The 18,785-nt window shown below is 39.7% G+C and overlaps 1 pseudogene; it reads right to left on the bottom strand.

Annotated features, from left to right (window-relative positions):
- Window positions 1-1,243: 1,243 nt before the first annotated feature.
- On the bottom strand, window positions 1,244-6,083 carry LOC118008307 (annotated as a pseudogene).
- Between the last annotated feature and the right edge of the window lie 12,702 nt (window positions 6,084-18,785).

The raw sequence follows: 18,785 nt of genomic DNA, 5'->3' as shown, positions 1-18,785 counted from the left end.
GCCCTGTTCCTTGACATGTCCTCCAACTTACACATTTTTGATATACCATGAGACTGTCTTGATCAGCTATCCACTACCTGAAACTGCTGTGTGTCTCTGAGCTTCTGTTCTGTGCCTGGGGCCCTAACACTTCCTTTTGGGGTCTGTGATTCTTGTTGCCCAACTGTCTATCTCCTTGAGTCTGCAAATATCGCCTCCATCTTTCCAGCTTGCTCTTTCTTGCTGGCTTTTCTTGTAGAGAGGACCATCTGCCTGGATAGAATGTGGCTCTCAATATTTGTTTCAAATTAGAATCAACTGGGGAACTGTGAAAAATCCCAGGGCTCACTTGGTGTCCCAAACCAATTAATCAGAATCTCTGGAGAGGAGGTTCAAGATCAGGATTTTTTTTAAAGGTGTAAAATTTATTAACATCTAAAAACAAAGGAATAGCAAAGAGCTACTGAATATGGAATAATTCCTTATTTACAAGTTTTACTGCAGGAGGTATGGTTTTTTAAAAATATTTTATTTATTTATTTGTCAGAGAGAAAGAGAGAGAGTGAGAACAAACAAGAGGAGCTTCAGGCAGAAGGAGAAGCAGGCACCACACTGAGCCAGGAGCTTGATGTGGGGCTCGATCCCAGGACTCTGGAATCATGACCTGAGTAGAAAGCAGACACTCAACTGACTGAACCACCCAGGCATCCCAGGAGGTATGTTTTAATCACCATTTCAAATAATTAGAGGAATATTACTTTTTTCTACAAACAGCAGTACTCACTCTCTAGGTAGAAGTCTACTGAAAACATTGAGTGACTGCCCCAATTAGAAACAGATAAATGAATACCTTAAACAAATATTTAAATAAAGGGTAACTGCTGCTTGAACAGGAGTTGTCCCAAAATTATTCTTGTGCTTAATTCAGACAATTGCTTAGGAAAGGTAGCCCCCCAAAAAAGCAATACATGATTTGGTCTTCATTCAAGTGCATGCTCTCAAGCGAGTTTTATTTTTTATTTTTTTTTCAAGATTTATTTATTTATTTTAGAGAAAGTGAGAGTGCGCAAGGCTGGGGAGGAGGGGCAGAGGCAGGAGAGAGAAAAAATCTCAAGCAGACTCCCTGCTGAGCTGGAGCCTTGAGGCAGGGCTCAATCCCAGGACTCTGAGATCATGACCTGAGCTGAATCTGATGCTCAACTGACTGAGTCACTCAGGCACCCCAAGTACATGCTCTCAGGCAAGTTTTAAAAGAAAAGAGGAATTAGGGTTTCCAGAACTTTAGGAGTCCACTTTCACCGTAGGTAGCAATCAGGTTCTGATGAGGGTGATGTGTGATACCAATCACATCCTTCCTGTGAACTGTCAGAGTCTCTTCAGTTTGCCAGTGACTGTGCTAAGACAGGAGAGCACAGAGTCTTCCTTTACACAGTAGATCCATTTGCCATGGGGAGAGAGAGCACAGCAAACAAAATCCCTACCTTCTCTCTTACCAGACCTGAAGCTTCTGACAATCTGCCCTGCCTATTCATGATGACCACTGTATTTGATCTGTTGCACACCACAAAGTGCTCTGGGTTTTTAGGAAGCAGGATCACACTGTTGATAATGGTATCTGTCCCTGCAGTGCTGCCCAGGGATTTAAAGGTATTTGAACATTCTGTGGTCTTCATATTCCAGATCTTCACAGTGCCATCAGAGGATGCCTTAATAATATAATGTCCATCTTGTATAAAAGTTGCATCATTAATGAAGGAGGAATGGTCATGAAATTCCTTCATGGTTTTCCCAGATTTTAAACCATGAATTTTAATTTTCTGATCAAAAGAGGCACTAAGGATCTGACAGCTATCCTTAGAAAAGCTTAGCAGGGGACACCTTTACTGTGTGCCCTTTCAAATCTCCTTAAACCCTTTTCACTATGAGTCTTCCATACCTTGATCTGTCCATCTTGGGCCCCCATTGCTAACACTTCTGCATCACTGCTGAAGCACATGCAGAGGACAGCATCATCCATCATCATAAAGTCATCCTGGGCCTGTTATTTAAGATCCTTCCTGATTTTTCCAGTCATAAAATTCCAGACTTCAATGAATCCAGCAATAGACCCGGTGACCAAATTCTGACCATTTGGAGAAAAGTGAGCACACTCCACATGGGGCCCAAACTTAATACACTTGTCCAGTTGTGTAGGAAACTTCTTTTCCCACATCTTTGACAGCTGCTTTTCCTCGGAACAAACATATGGTCATCCCAGGAAGAAACAACATCTGGTGCTGCTGCCACTTCAGTCCCTGTCCCAGCAATGCTGAGAGACAAGATGGAGGTACCACACTGACTTCCCCAGCCAGGGCCTGGGCTATGACCCCTCCTGACTACTTCTATCTGGCATTCCCCAGGAGAATCACAATAAGACCTGGCCAAGAGGTTCTCCAAATGAACATCTCTCTGGCTGTGTTTGTTTTAACATGGTCATGGGGTCAGTCTTTCTCAGGAGTGACCTGGCAGCTCCCAATTCATGCAGCTCTATCCATTCCAGAACAACCCATTCATAGAGGTCAATGAGGATTTTGTCTGGCAATTTCAGAGACTGTATAGCCTGAAACCAGTATCCCAATGGCTACTATTAATGCCAACCACTCTCAGTGCTGTCCATGGTATTCAGAAACATGGTAGTCTCTTCCTGCAAGGTAGCTAATGCCTGATGTAAACTGTTCTCCTTCAGATACTGCAGGAGAAGATGGATCACATCGGAGGATTTAGCTTCCATTGACACAGTGTTACCTTAATGGGCACAGAACTCACTCCTCTTCAAGATCAGGATTTTTGGATACTCTTCTGGTGATTCTAACGTGCAGTCCAGTTTCAAAACCAGTGGATTAGAGTGGTGTTGCTTAGACTTTTATGTACATAAGGGTCACCTTGCATTTCATTAGGTCTGGAATGGGGCCCAACATTCTCCATTCTGACAAGCTCCCAGGTTTTGCTACTGGCCCAAGGGCCACACTTTGAAAAACAGGGTCTACTAGGCAATCATGCAATGTCTTCCACCTTATGTATCCTCAGGATGCCATGTTTTATTTGCTTTAAAGAGTTTCTTCCCTGGTACTTGCCCCAGTAGGAGGTTGTGATTGGTCATCAGGCCCTAGCTTCTCCCAATGTCCCACATATCTTGTCCTCATGTGGTCTCCAGCTCAGGTGTCAGGCCTCTCTGGCACTCAGAAACATTGCCCAGGGAGGTAAGCTTATTCTTGACAAGCCAACAAAAGCACCAGAGCTGGAATGCCCTATTATTGTTGCTACAGAAAATCAGTGCCTTTTTCTCTTAGTTGCTATAGCCATGAAGGTTGTCATAGAGTTTTCTTGTGCAGGTAAAGGGACTTTACTATGTTCTCTCATTCTGGACATTAATCCAAGGCGAACTCTTTCTGCTTTGGACAAAAGGCAGAGTTGAGCTTTGCTGTTCAGGGAAAGTTGCTGGATCACAGCCTTCTCACACTCTGGCTGTCCCCACCTCTGTCTACAGACCTATCTTTAAAAAAAATCCCTTAACTATTGGGGCACCTGGGTGGCTCAGTCGGTTAAGCATCTGCCTTCAGCTCAGGTCATGATCCCAGGGTCCTGGGATCGAGCCCCTCATTGGGCTGCCTGCTCAGTGGAAAGCCTGCTTCTGCCTGCCGCTTTGCCTTCTTGTGCTCTCTCTCTGTCAAATAAATAAAATCTTAAAAAAAAATCCCTTAACTGTAGCTATTCATGGCTAAAATCAGGGCACAGGCCCACACTGGCCAGGGCCTGCTTCAAGTGAGGCTCAGAGCAGCAGTTCTTTCATACTCTTGCCATCACTGGAGGGCATCTGCTCCTAAACTTGGAAGTGTGTTGCACCCAGGACAGGGGAAGCTGCTCTCAATGTTTCAGTCAGGTGGGCTCTTACTGGCCCGTGCTTCTGCATTCCACAAGCAAAGACTCTGGCAGCACACAGTTTTAATTCTACTCTGTTTTCACCCTAGAAAAGATGTAAACTCAGTCCCACTGGCACCCTGAGTCTGCATCAGTGACTCCAGGTGGGAGGTAAAAATCAATTATAACCCACCTCATTTACTCCCAGGGTTCCAGCTCATGCTAGCAAATGTTAATAGAGAGTAAGGGAAAGAAACTATATTCTTATTGATTACCTGTGTACTACCTGAGATAGATTTTAGCCATGTTGAAATTTATTAGGGTAGAGAGGTTTAGACTTACACAGGAATTTCTGTAGGCAGTACTTATCTGTCTGTGCTAATAAGGGAGTGACTAGGCACCTAAAATAATGAAGAGGACTCTAAGCAATGCCTCTAGGAACTCAGCAACCTGGCTATTGTTGCCCTTCAAGTTAGAGCCATGGGTAGGAGTAGCCTGAGGTGGTTTGGGTGTGCTCACCAAAGAGAAAAAGAAATAGGATATCTGAGATTTGGTCAAAAGCAGTTCTGAACAGTAGCTGTCAGATGTCAAGTATGACATCTAAGGGAGCTTATTCAAGAGCCAGGACAGACCCAAAATAGGTGAGGCAGGACATGACCCTACAGTGGCACTTGGGGGGTTCCTTGGGGTCAAGGAGAGGGAGGGGTAAGATGACCCCTCTCCCCTATAAGAGTGCAGGGGTCTGGTAAGGTCATTGGTTTAAAAACTGACAAGAACAGGGTGAGCTGACACCCACTGCCCATCTTTATAGCAAACATTGTGGTACATTCAGTGACTACTCCCAAGGCTAATTCTGATTCCCTCACCTCCTAGCTGCATGGTCATGGGGCATTTCTTGAACCTCTCTGCCCTGCAAATTCTCATATGAAGCAGGGGATGTTAGGGGAGTATTTAATAAGTTAAAATGTGTAAAGGGCATGGCACAGGGTCTGGCATTGTTTAATAAATTGCTTAATAAATACTAGTTGTTATTTTGATTGTTTTTTGGTTATTTTTTTACAAGGGATAAATACTATCTACTATTGGTTATTATGGTCAATGGATTGTGATCTTACTTCACAAAATAAAACCCTAAACCTCCGAGCTTACCAGTGGAAGGAGACTCTCCCATCAGGAAAGGAAAGCTGAATGACAGGTGCCACTCTGCCCCCAACATTTCCTGCCCCTGAGCTCACCTCTATCATCACTTTGGCCCCTGGTAGAAGTTGAGTAGGGAAATTGTTTGTACTCTCAACATGTGAGCCAAGAGGGAATCCTAAAGTTCCCCGATTCCTCTTGGTAGAAATGGTAATAACCTATGGAAGCTGCACCAAAGGAATAACAAAGCGGAAATTAGGAGAAAAATCAAGAAATAAAAATAAAATCTCTTAAAAGTATAAGTTTCTCTCTGGAACTCCTAAGTCCCACCATTCTGAGTGAGCTATCGGGAAAAGAGAGAGGTCCTTCTGCCACCTTATTCCTGGCCTGTCTCCCCTCTCTAACATGTGTCTCCCCAAAGTTCCCTCCCAGATGCCTACATTAGTCTCTCCTTCCCACCCAGGGTTTCCCCCCACATTCTCTCTTTCCTTCTGAGCCAGTTCTCTATGGAAGTGACTGGTACTGCAATACTACCACCCAATTCCACCGTGCGCCACAGACCCTGTGTCATATCACAGCGCAGCACCAAAGCCACAGTGGTTACACAGTCAGGGTGACACATGTGCAAAAACCAGCTTGTTTTCGCACATAAGCCAGCTGGCTTTCTTTAGATAATTTGCTGACCTATCTGCCGAGAGAATAGCAATTATAATGCATATTTTTCATCAACATTTACAAGTTCAGACCCTAGTGATGAGAAATGAATTTATTCTTACAAAAACACGTCCCCTTTCCATCCACTTGTAGGGTATGGTGCAGATCCACTTTGCCCTGGCCACCCTTGGCTGTGATGCACGCAGCTGTGTGGGAGAGAGCTCGGGTTTCCTGGGTGGCAGACTTTGTCATCAGGTGAACTCTTGTTGAAACAGATCTGAAGTCCTACTTGTTATGTTATGCTCATTCATATTCAATTCAATAGCTGTAGCGCTTGTGTCAGGCATTGTGCAAGGACATGAGTAATGAAGATGTGGGGGACATGGGTCATCTATGGCTGCTGACATCTTTTGCATATCGCCTGTACATTTGATAATCTACACCTCACCCTGGGCAGATCCTTCTGTAATAATAGTAATAATATGGAATCTAAACTATATTTTCCAGACTTCCTTCAAGCATACACCTTCTTTCTAACTTCCCTGGGAATAGTTGGAGGATTTGCTCTTCCCACAAATGGAATATATCTCACTTCTCTCTTCTGGGGTGCTGCAGGGAAGCTTCACAGATGCACTCCCCTGAGAACTCCACTGGGGTGACCCTCGAGCTCTTTAGGCTTTTGACACCTGAAATCCATTGTCCTGAGGCTTTGGGATTCCTCCACCAATATCCTACTTCTACTTCTTCTATGCCTCTTAAAGTTACCTTATTTTCCATTGTTCTGTTGAATCCTTTATATGTTCAGAAGGTGCTTCTTCTACTTAAATTTTGATTTAGACCCTACATTCTTTTTGATTTTTTAGATTGGAATCTCCTTATTAACCCACACACCTCATGCTATAGAACATAGAGAACCCATTAGCATTCTCCCACCATCCAGTGCTACTTTGAAACATTGTTTCTCCTCTTGGAAATTTTCTCTTTGAAGGTCAAAACCTACCTCTTATCATCCCCTTTTCTTGTTTCCGTAATTGGAACAACTTTCTGGAACTCCTCTTTATTCATTGAAGACTTTCTTTTTTAAAGATTTTATTTATTTATATGAGAGAGAGGGGGAAAGAGAGAGAACATGAGAGAGAGCACAAGAAGGGGGAGGGGCAGAGAGAGAAGGAGAAGCAGACTCCCTGCTGAGCAGGGAGCGCAACGCAGGGCTTGATCCCAGGACCCTCGGATTACCACCCGAGCTAATGGCAGACAGACACTCAACTGACTGAGCCATCCAGGCACCCCTCATTGAGGACTTATGCAGGGGACTTTCCACCTTTCTTTAATGCTCCAAATTATGCCTTCATTTTAACTTTCCTATTATTCAATTGTCGCTTCCCACTCCCACAGCTACATTCTGGATTTTTAATGGCCCAGACCTTTGACACAACTTCTTAGTTTAGGCCTCTACACTGAAAGAGTGCATGGCCAAATTGTTTTTCCAAATGTCAACCTTTCCTGCCATCTGTCTTCAAACTATCATTCTACTTGGAGATTGCAAACACTGAACAAAAATAACATCTCTACAATAATTAACTACCACATTATATTTGAAGATATAAATAATATTTTTCTTTCAGGAACAAAACAGGCTTATTTTTTTTTTTTTACTTTTTTTTTTATTCTTATGTTAATCCCCATACATTACAACATTAGTTTTAGATGAAGTGTTCCATGATTCATTGTTTGTGCACAACACCCAGTGCTCCATGCAGAATGTGCCCTCCTCAATACCCGCCACCAGGCTAACCCATCTTCCCACCCCCCTCCCCTCTAAAACCCTGTTTGTTTTTCAGAGTCCATCGTCTCTCATGGTTCGTCTACCCCTCCGATTTCCCCCGCTTCATTCTTCCCCTCCCGCTACCTTCTTCTTCTTCTTCTTTTTTTTTTCTTAACATATATTGCATTATTTGTTTCAGAGGTACAGATCTGAGATTCAACAGTCTTGCACAATTCACAGCGCTTACCAGAGCACATACCCTCCCCAGTGTCTATCACTCAGTCCCCCCATCCCTCCCACCCCACCCCCCACTCCAACAACACTCAGTTAAAACAGGCTTATTTTTAAGCCCCGCAGAAATTCTTTCCTTAAGGCCTATTGCCAACTTTTATGTATCATAATTTTTGCTTCCTGTTTTATGTACTAGTTTTATAGTCTGTAGAGTAGAAAAAACAACAACAGAACCAAATATGTTTTTTTTCTCATTTTGCTTATTTCACCTGGGATAAGAAAATATCAAAGATAATTAATGTATGCTGAAAGGTGATGCCTTGCACCTCCAAATTTTTAAAAAATATTTATCTATTTACTTTAGAGAAAGAGAGAGTGAGGGGTGGGGAGAGGCAGAGGAAGAGGGAGAAGGAATCTCAAGCAGACTCCCCACTGAGCAGAGAGCTGACATGGGGCTCCATCTCAGGACCCTGAGATCATGACCTGAGCTGAAATCAACAGTTGGACACTTAACTGACTGAGACACTCAGGTGCCCCTTCACCTGTAAATATTGAAAGCAACTTGAAGTATGTTTCCATAACATAGATATTCATACCTACTAAAAGAATTCCTCTGGAGTGTGTGTGTGTGTGTGTGTAATATAATACATATATATATATATTTCTTCTACAGAATATATGTAATATAATATATAATATATATAATACATTCTGTAGAAGAAATCACATTTTTAAATTTTATTTTATTTTACTTAATTTCAATTAATTAACATATAGAGTATTATTGGTTTCAGCGGTAGAGTTCAGGGATTCATCATTTGTGATGGAACTAGAGGCAAATCACATTTTGAAAGGAATCATTCTTTTGCTGCCCTGAAAGAACAGAGTTCAAATTCCAATAAAGAATCTTAATAAAGAAGCCTGGCAATTTGCATTCTCTATTCTTAACTCTGTTAATATAAGATGTTGCTTTGGGCTAATGCAGCTTTGGTTTCACTCAGTCCCGCTCTGCCACCTGCCTCCTCATGGGTAGCATTCACAGAAAGATATCAACTTCAGTCCTGGGAAGCTCCACAGGAAGAGAAATGGGTTCATGTGACAGCTCTGCCATTTATTTGTCTGTCCCTAGGCAGTTGCTCAGCTTCTATAAGTGATGAGCTTATTAAGGCTCTGCTCTTTCAAAGTCCCCCAAGGGACAGTTTTCTTTCTCTTTGGCATTCTGTGCTCAGTATGTAGCAGTCAAGCAGTCCCTATTTAGCCAAGCTTCTGGTTGTATTCAGCTGTGTCCTTTGAGCCTGCACACCAGGTCTGGCCGGTGAAGGTGCCCTTCTATAAGTGAAGTCTTAGAAATGGAGGCTGTTGGGCCAGTGTGTAATTCATGCAAGTCCTTCTTCCTTGGTCTGGCTGACTTCAAGGTGAGCAGAAAAAATCAAATTGAAGAAATTGCAAAGTAAGGTAATGCAGTTCAGTAAATACTTGGAAGTAGAAGACATTGACCCTACCAACTCAAGTTAGAGTTTGGGGCCATCTGTGGGTTTCAATTTGATGTTAATATTCCCTGCCTCCTCAAAGTGTCGCTGCTTAATGCTGTAGTAGATTTCCAGAAGTTGCAATAGGAACATGCTTACTAGAACCTCAGAAAGCCATACTACATGACTTTCAGCAGGAGTGTTACTTCAATTTTTTGAAATATATCAAGTGTCAAAAAAACACATCCAGTATTAACATATGGCAAAATTGGCTGCAGAAGCAGCTGGATCCTTAGTATTTTCTCCTTTAGACTATTCCATTTTTTTTTCAGTAAATTACCCTTGTGGAAGAAAACATATTATCACATCCACATTTTGATTTACTGTCGATAAGATGACAGCCTAAGACTTACAAATAATGACAGCCATATCTCACTATCTTTTTGCATTGCTGAAAAATAAGGAAATGCAAGTATATATACATATATATTGAAATGTTTATATATTTGTTGTTACATATTATATATTTCTTTGGTTTCTGGTTGAGATTATGTGTGCAATTTTCATAGCAAACTATATGTAACAAAAGAGTGAGCTTTTGATATAGTAAAAAATTAGTAGAAGATTGAAAATTAAGATTAGTTACAGCCAATGTGGCCAGTAGAATTAAAAGGAAACTTGCAACTTCTCTTTGCCAAATGGAAATTGACCATGCGACCTTAACCTCTCTGTAAATGAAATAAAAATGTTCCAAGAAGAAATAACATCTGAACTAAGGGCATTTGTGAGCCCAAAGTAGTGAGATTCTGTCTCAGGGCTCTACTTGGATAGAGCAGATTTTAAAATGTGAGGAGTCGGCCTGTAGTAAGCTATAGTATTTTCTAAAGATGTAACTGAAGAGTCAAGGTTAAAATTTTTTTTTCTTTTCAACCAAATTGTGAGTTGCAGGCCTTTCTTGCATTAACCGGAGGTTAACAAGTCCTGATAGTTTTGTTTGGGGAGTTTTACAAACTCCTGCTGGGAAATGGAACATGGAACCAGAAGCATGAGGTTAGGGGAAGTGGAGGAGACAGTAATACATAAGTATATATATTATATATATATATATATAAGTATATATGTAATATATATATTACTGAATCATTATAATTAAGTAATAATTTATATATAAATATAATATTTACTAACTAAATTTAATCACACATATTTGTATATAATTATAAATATTATATTTTATATAATATGTATATTTATTTAAGTCTTTAATCTTAGGACTATTTCTCCAATGGTTTTAATCAGGTCTATTTATTTTCAGTAGTAGTGAATTTAGGGTTTTATGCTAAAAGGAGCTGGCTACTTGGGAGGTACTTTCAAAGCACTTCTACCCTGGAGGACAATTGGGAAGGACTGTGACGCTATGAGTAATTCCCAGAGCCTCTGCAAACCATGACCTGTCTTCTGTAAAAGTCATTCCTAGCCCCGCTATGCAGTGGCTAGTTAGTGGAGTTCTGCACTTACCTGAGAAGTAGCCTCTGGTCTCCACAATGACAGGTTCGGAGATGCCTCAGAAACAATTGTACATTTAGTAATGCAGAAGCAGCGAGCTTTAGATTTCTGTTCTGATAAGGAGAATTCTCAATTCAAGAGAAGCCATCAATGTCTGGCTCGACCTAAAATAGTTATCTTCTCTGAACTTTGAGCTTTCTGTTGGGCACACAGCCCAATCATAGATATACCACAAGCAGTGTCATTTTAATAATCAGATTCACAGTGTCATGTCAGCCACCTGTCCTTGTAACTTTGGATTAGGCTAACAGTGGGAGTTAATAGGACTTATCTTCATCAAAGAGCTAACAAAGTTAAGACACAGTCCCAGACAACACAGTGGGTCTAAGCAACAGACTTCAGATTCTCTTTGAAATACTTTATAATCACTGGTGCTTTGTTTTGTTTTCTCATTGCAGAAATATCTCCTCACTTGTAAATAAAAGTATGTGTGATGAGTATTACAGAACATAAAATGGAGCTTACAGTGTGCCAGGCAGTATTCCAAGTGCTTCATTCATGATCAATACCGAAAGTGGGCTCCAAATGGTGAAGAAACTTGTCCACCGCTAGCAAGTGTTTGAATCATGATGCTCCGTCATCCTTGATTTTAATCATTATGCTCTATGAAAAAGAATAAAAACACATCATTTTTAAATTTAAAAAACATACACCACTAATTTTTGAAGCTGATCATTTTATAAAGTTTGGCACTGAAAGTTTCTGAAAGTTTTGTTCATTTTGTGTCCTTTAAAAAATTATTATCAGAGGGGCGCCTGGGTGGCTCAGTTGGTTAAGCGACTGCCTTCGGCTCAGGTCATGATCCTGGAGTCCCGGGATCAAGTCCCGCATCGGGCTCCCTGCTCAGCGAGGAGTCTGCTTCTCCCTCTGACCCTCCCCCCTCTCATGTGCTCTCTCTCTCTCTCATTCTGTCTCAAATAAATAAATAAAATCTTAAAAAAATATATAAAAAATTATTATCAGAAGTAGAACAGAACAAGTGTAAAAGAAAGGATAAAATAGAAAATACCCATCATGTGCATTAATAAGTGCATCAGCCCAGTGGATATATCTGTGCATCATGCCCACATGACAAAGAGAAAGCATTTTATTTGAAGGGGACTGCTCTGCGTGTGATGGATCAGCTCCCTTTTGTCAATAACCTTGCCTTTAACATCAAGATTGATGGATATGCCCCAACCTTCTTTTCCCTCTACCTCTACTTGAAATGAGTGAGTGACCTACAGAACAGTTCATCTAAGGTTGTACATTTAAAGAGCAAACACTTTCACTCAAGATTCAACCAGAGTCACTTTCTGTCATTCACTCTGCTTCAAGTGAAGAAATATATACTAAGGATGCTTCGTTTGATGACTTTTTTCTCTAAAGAATTTCCTCTTTAGAGAAAAGTCTTTTGGAATCCTTGAAGATAAAATGAGTCTATTGATATGTAAGTTGTAATTTATTCTACAAGTTTTACTAAAGTAAGTGACACTGTTAATGAAAATATTTGAGACCAGTAAATCCTAACACGTGACCCCCATGTAAGAGACTCTGATTTAATGCCTTCTGGAGAGGTAACTGGGCCTCTGGGTTCTTAAAAGTGTTCCCAGGAAATTTTAATGTGTAGCCAAGGTAAGAATCACGGTATGAAACTCTTCAGACTAAATAAGCAGACTATTCCTTTATGAAACTAGAACTCTAGACAAAAGAGAACACACACACACACACACACACACCACACAGAGTTCCTAGTTTCCAATTTGCTCTTAACCGTATTATTACAATCTTCCACTTTAAAAACATTTTTCTTGAAAAAAAAATAGAAAACCAATAAAAGAGTCTTGTCATCTGTGATTCTTTATAGTTTACACATGTCATCCATTTAATACTATCTTCCTAATTAATCTTCAGGGCATCCCATTTTACAGACAGTAAAATTAAGAAGCTATGAGCTGCTTTGTACATAGCGTATTAATCACCAATAGGTATTACTGAAACAGAAGTGAAAAAATAAAAATTTAAAAATCTTATTAAAAATTAAAATTTTCAATTCATAAGAAGGCTTATGAATATTTTGATTTTATTTTTTCAGGCATCCTTGTCTGCTTTTGGTATCACAGTAATACTGGCCTCATAAAATGTGTTTGGAAGTGTTTACTCTTTTATTTTTTGCAAAGGTTGGGAAGGATTGGTATGAATTCTTTTTTGAATGATTAGTAGAGTTCACTAGTGAAGCCATCTGGTTCTGCAATTTTGTTTGTTTGTTTGGAGTTTTCTGATTACTGATTTAATCTCCTTACTAATAATTGGTCTGTTCAGATTTCTATATTTTCATGATTCAGTTGTGGTAGGTTTTATGTTTCTAGGATTATCCATTTCTTACAGGTTGTCCAATTTGTTGCTATATAATTGTTCATAGTTGTCTCTTGGGATCTTCTGCATTTCTGTGCTATCAGCTGTAAAATCTCCTCTTTCATTTCTAATTTTATTTGAATCCTCTCTCTCTTTTTCTTGGTGAATCTAAATTAAAGGTTTGTCAATTTTGTTTATCTTTTCAAAAAATAAAAACCAAAAAACATAAAAAAGAAGAAAACCCCCAAATTCTTAGTTTTATTGATCTTGTCTATTGTCTTTTTAATCTGTGTTTCATTTATTTCTACTCTGATCTTTGTTACTTCTTTTTTTCCACTAGCTTTGGGCTTCGTTTGTTTTTCTTTTTGTAGTTCCTTGAGGTATAAAGTTAGATTGTTTGTTTGAGATTTTTCTTGTTTCTTGAGGTAGGCATATATGAACTTCTCTATTAGAACTGCTTTTGTTGTACCCCAAACTTTTAGTATGTTGTGCTTCCATTTCATTTGTCTCAGGGTATTGTTTTTTAAACTTCTCTTTTGATTTCATCTTTGATCCACTGGTTGCTTAGTAGTATGTTGCTTAATCTCCACATATTTATGAATTTTCCAGCTTTTCTTCTTGTCATTGATTGCCAGCTTCATATCATTGGTATGATTTCAATCTTCTAAATTTGCTAAGACATTGTTAATGAACTAACATACGATGTATCCTGGAAAATGTTCCCTCTGCACTCGAGAAGAATATATACAGGCACACCTATGAGAAATTGAGGGTTTGGTTCCAGACCACCACAATAGAGCAAATATTGCAATAAAGCAAGTCAAATGATTTTTTTTTATTTTCCAGTGCATATAAAACTTACTACTATATTGTAGTCTATTAAGTGTGTAGTAGCATTATGTCTAAAAAACAATGTACATACTTTAATTTAAAAATGTTATTGCTAAAGAGTGCTCACCATTATCTGAACTTTCAACAAGTCAGAATCACTGATCACAGACCATCATAACAAATACAATAATAAGGAGAAAGTTTGAACTGTTGTGAGAATTGCCAAAATGAGACACAAAGAGATGAAGTCAGAAAACGCTGTTGGAAAAATGGCACTGATAAACTTGCTCAATGCAAGGTTGCCAAAAACCTTCAATGCACAAAAAACACAGTAGAACAAGGTATGCCTGTATCTGCTGCTTTGGGATGGAACATTCTATTAGGTTCTGTTAGGTGTGTTAGTTTCCTTTGGTGTAAATTATACATCAAGTCCATTGTTTCCTTTTTGATTTTCTATCTGGATCCATTGTTGAAGATGGGGTATTGAAGTTCCCTACTATTATTGTATTATCATTACTCTCTTTAGGTCTATTAGTATTCACTTAATGTATTTAGGTGCTCTAAATATATATCTATTTTATAGTTCTTATATCCTCTTGATGAATTGACCACTTTATCATTATCTAATGACCTTCTTTGTCTCTTCTTACAGTTTTTGACTTAATGTCTATTTCTTCTGCTATAAGTATAGCTACCCTTGCTCTCTTTTGGTTTCCATTTGCATGGAATATCTTTTTCCAACCTTTTTCTTTGAGCCCATGTACGTTCTTGAAGCTGAAGTGAGTTTCTTGTGGGCAACATATAGGTAAGTCTTGTTTTTTTATCCATTATATTACTCTGTGTCTTCTGATTAGAATTAATCCATTTACACTTGATGTAATTACTGATGGGTAAAGACTTATGATTATTATCTTGTTAATTTTTGTTTTGTTTTGTAGTTTTTTTTTTTCTGTTGTTCTTTTCTTTCTCTCAGGACGTCTTCCTTTGTGAATTGATGAGTTTCTGTAGTCATATACTTTGATTACCTTCTCTTTATCTTGTACATATTTACTATAGGTTTCTGTTTTGTGGTTAGCCTGAGGCTTACATGACCCATCTTGCTAATATAACAGTCTGTTTTAAGCTAACAACTTAACTTTGGCTGCATAAAAACTCTTCACTCTTATCCTCCTGCCCCTATTTTATACTTTTGATGTCACAATTTACATCTCTTTATATTATATATTGTTTAACAAGTTATTGCATAGCCATTTTTAATACCTTTGTCCTTTAACCTTTATATCAGAGTTAAGTGGTTAATTCTCCACCATACTATGGTATTAAAGTATGATAAATCTGACTTTATGCTACGCTTTATCAGAGTGCTGTATATTTTCATGTTTTCATTTTACTAATTAGCATCCTTTCCTTTCAGCTTAAAGAACTCATTTCTTGTAACACAGATCCAGTGGTGATGAACTCCTTCAGCTTTTGTTTGTTTGCTTAAGTTTCATCTTACCCTCATTTCTGAAGGACAACTTTGCTGGATAAAGTATTCTTGGTTGGTAGTTTATTCTTTCAACACCTTGTATGTATCATCTTACTTTTCTGCTGGAAAATCTGTTTATAGCCTTATGGGGGGCTCCCTTATAGGAGAGAATGTTTTTCTTTTGTTGTTTTAAAGTTTATTTTTGTCTTTGATTTTGGATAATTTTATTATAATAGTCATTGTAGAAGGTCATTTTGGATTGAAATTATAGGGGTATCTATTAGCTTATTAAACTTGGATGTCCAAATCTCTCTCTAGGATTGGGAACTTCTTGGCTATTATTTCTCTATATAAGCTTTCTCTTTAGCCCTTTCTTCTCCTTTTGGGACTCTAGTGATGTGCAGATTGCTTTTCTTATTTCTCTTGTTTCTCTTCCTATGAATACCACAGGCTTTCTTCATTCCTTTTTATCCTTTTTTCTGACTGGACAACTGAAAATGATCTATTTTCAAGCTCACTGATTCTTTCTTATGCTTGGTGCAGTTGCTTACTCCATTGCATTCTTCAGTTCAGTCATTGCATGCTTCAAATCCAAAATTCGGTTTGGTTTCCTATATTTTTGCTGAACTTCTCATTTTGTTATATTGTTTTTCTGATTTTGTTAAATTATGTGTCTGTGTTCCCTTATAGGTCTCTGAGCATCTTCAGAAGAAGTATTTTGAATTCTTTTGTCAGGCAATTCATGTATCTATCTCTTTGGCATCTATAAGTGGAAGTTTACTGTGTACCTTTGGTGCTGTCATGTTTCCCTGATTCTTCATGATCCCCATAGCCTTGTGCAAGTGTCTGCGCATTTGAAGAAGCCTTCACTTCTTCCAGATTTCATGGGCTGACTTCAGTAAAGAAAGCCCTTCACCTGCAGGTGGGAGAACCCTGCAGTATCCTGTAGCACTGGGTCTAGTTGTGCAGGGCCATGTGGTGGTTCCAAGTCTGGGGTGGCATGATGTCTCCTTGGTCCAGGCCTCTGGAGTCCACAGTATCAACAACTGCATGGTCCTTGGTGAGCACTGCAGGAGTCTGCAGTGGTTGTAAGGCCTATGGGGATTCTCAGTGGCACCTCCAGTCCAGTGGCTAGGAACAATGGCAGGCAACATGGGTGACTGGAGCTGGTATTCTGTACATACTTGGTTGAGGGGGCCAGCTGTAGAAGCCTGTGTAGTAGTAGGGGCTAATTGCAAACACAAGAGCCTGGGTCAACAACTGTGGGTGTGTTGGCAGCTGTGGGGGCCCTGCATGTCAGTATGTATTCCTCGGCCTGCAGAGTCTCCTCATGGGTGCATGCATGGCAATGGAGGATGGTTAAGGGAGTTGGGCTGCTAGTGTGAAAGTGCATAGCTGGAAGGGCTTGCTGCAGGAAAATCCAGTGGTACAGGCAAGTGACAGGATCCAGGGCTGGAGCCAGGCCTACAAGCAACTGTGTGAGCTAGCTGCAGATGAGCCAGTGGTTCAGGCCAGGTACTCGAGACAGGGCCAGATCTGGGTCCACAAGCATCTGTTAGGATCTAGGCTTTTCAGTTGTACTTCTGTGTCTGCAAAACCTTGCCATGGGCACATACATGGTGGTAGAGTCTTGTGATGTGTAAATGCACAGCTAGAGGGGTTGGCCCTAAGCAAATACTTGGAGATGGGGGTTACCTGCAAAGGTCTAGGCTGGTGTTTTGTGCTCACACAGCTGCAGAGGCCTGGGCTGGCTATTGGTGCAGTTCCTGGGCTCTGGTATGGTGGGAGTAGAAGGGGGCAGGGAAGGACTCAAATGACTGGCATGTGTGAATGCAAATAAGTGTGGCGTGAACACCTGGTAAAATCTGCAGTGGGTTCATTGCTGCTGTGCTGGCTTATGTTTCTTCAGAGATGAAAGCTGCTTGGGTCCTCTGCAGAGGTTATGGGAACCTCAGTCATTCAACATAGCTGGTACCAGTAGCTCTTGCTTTTATTCCTTGATCTCTATTCATTTTAGCTTTACCAGTCTCTGAGTGGGGTAAATTTGAAGTGAGGCCTTCATGTGGTGCCCCAAAGGCTGGGGAAGCTGGTTGTTCACCCTGCTCTGCCTTTTCTATTGAGGGGTTCTTTTTCTAGTTGGGGAGTTCCCATATGGTGCTCAGCAGTGCTGGCCTGGGCAATGGAATGATGTAGGCAAAATGAAATTGTTCTTCCTAACCTTTTTGTGCAGTTATTCTCAGGTTTTCCCACTGTGTTCCTGAAGTTTCTTAACTGGACTCCTGAGCCCTCCCAAGGATGTTTTTGTTCAGAGAAAGCTGCCTAATTATTGATCTTTGTGGGAGGATGGAGGCTGGGGTCTCCTACTTTGCCATGCTGGTGATGTCCTAGAGTCTTTTTGTAATATGGTTTATTAAATGAAATCAGAATGTTCCTAAAAAATATGAGCCCTCTGCTTCCTAATAAATATAGTTAGAAGTATTATCATTGCTTGATCTTTGATTTCTACTAGTACCCAATAAAATTGTTGCTTGGTCTCATAAAATTGAATAAATGATTCTATTTCCACCCCAGAAATAGTGTTAAGAGCCTCAGGGCCTTTTGGATGGCTAACCAAGCATACTATTTTTGTACTAGGTAATATCTGGAATGATACTTCTGACCTGTGATCTTATTAATATCTTCAGAGGAAAGATATCTGAGTTCCATAATTCTCTAAGCATCTGTAAGTTTTCTTTGTATAACAACTGGATTAATATGGACAAAATCATGTTTTTAGGGACTTGGATTGGCTTCAGTTCACATCTGTTCTCCTATAATAAAAACCACAATGGAATATGTGTAAAGTTTTGTTTCCTCTGTACCCTTAATTAGCTGAAATATCTCTAGGACGGGAACTACAAAGGGCAAAGGCAGGGAATCTTACTCTTTGCTTCCTCTCTATTCAATTCAATTTTTGACATATTTATAAGGATTTATAAATTAAGACACTTCCCCGGAATTATCTGAAGTCCCTTGTAAGATATGTCTGTAACCAACAATCTTTTTCTATAGTCAAGAGGCCAGATAAGATAGCTTCCACATAAATGATGGATGAGTTCATGCTCTCATGGAAGTTATTCCTTCAGTGAAGAGGGAGAGATTAGTACACAGAATATGGTATCTTATAACCAGGTGCATTATGACAGTGATCTTTGATAAGCAATGGCTTTTGCCTGTAAAATTAAAAGCATTCTCATTTTTTCTGTTATTTTAGTTTATTTTAGCTCTAGATTTTGTAGACATGCCTAAATATGGTTTTAGAAACCATGAGAAAATTGTGCTCTTAGAATATTGGCAGAGTTGACATGCTCAAATATTGGGAAAATACATTTTTATAAAAATGGATGTGTGTATAGCTTCTACTTTTCTCATGGTCTAAAAAGGGCGTTTGTAGATTTGCCACCTCTGTTCTGCT

The sequence above is a fragment of the Mirounga leonina genome, unplaced genomic scaffold (assembly GCF_011800145.1).
Source record: "Mirounga leonina isolate KUSES-001 unplaced genomic scaffold, KU_Mleo_1.0 Mir_125, whole genome shotgun sequence".
NCBI classification, from domain to species: Eukaryota; Metazoa; Chordata; class Mammalia; order Carnivora; family Phocidae; genus Mirounga; species Mirounga leonina.
The sequence above is the reverse complement of the archived record's forward strand: the minus strand, read 5'-3'. Positions and strand labels throughout refer to the sequence as shown.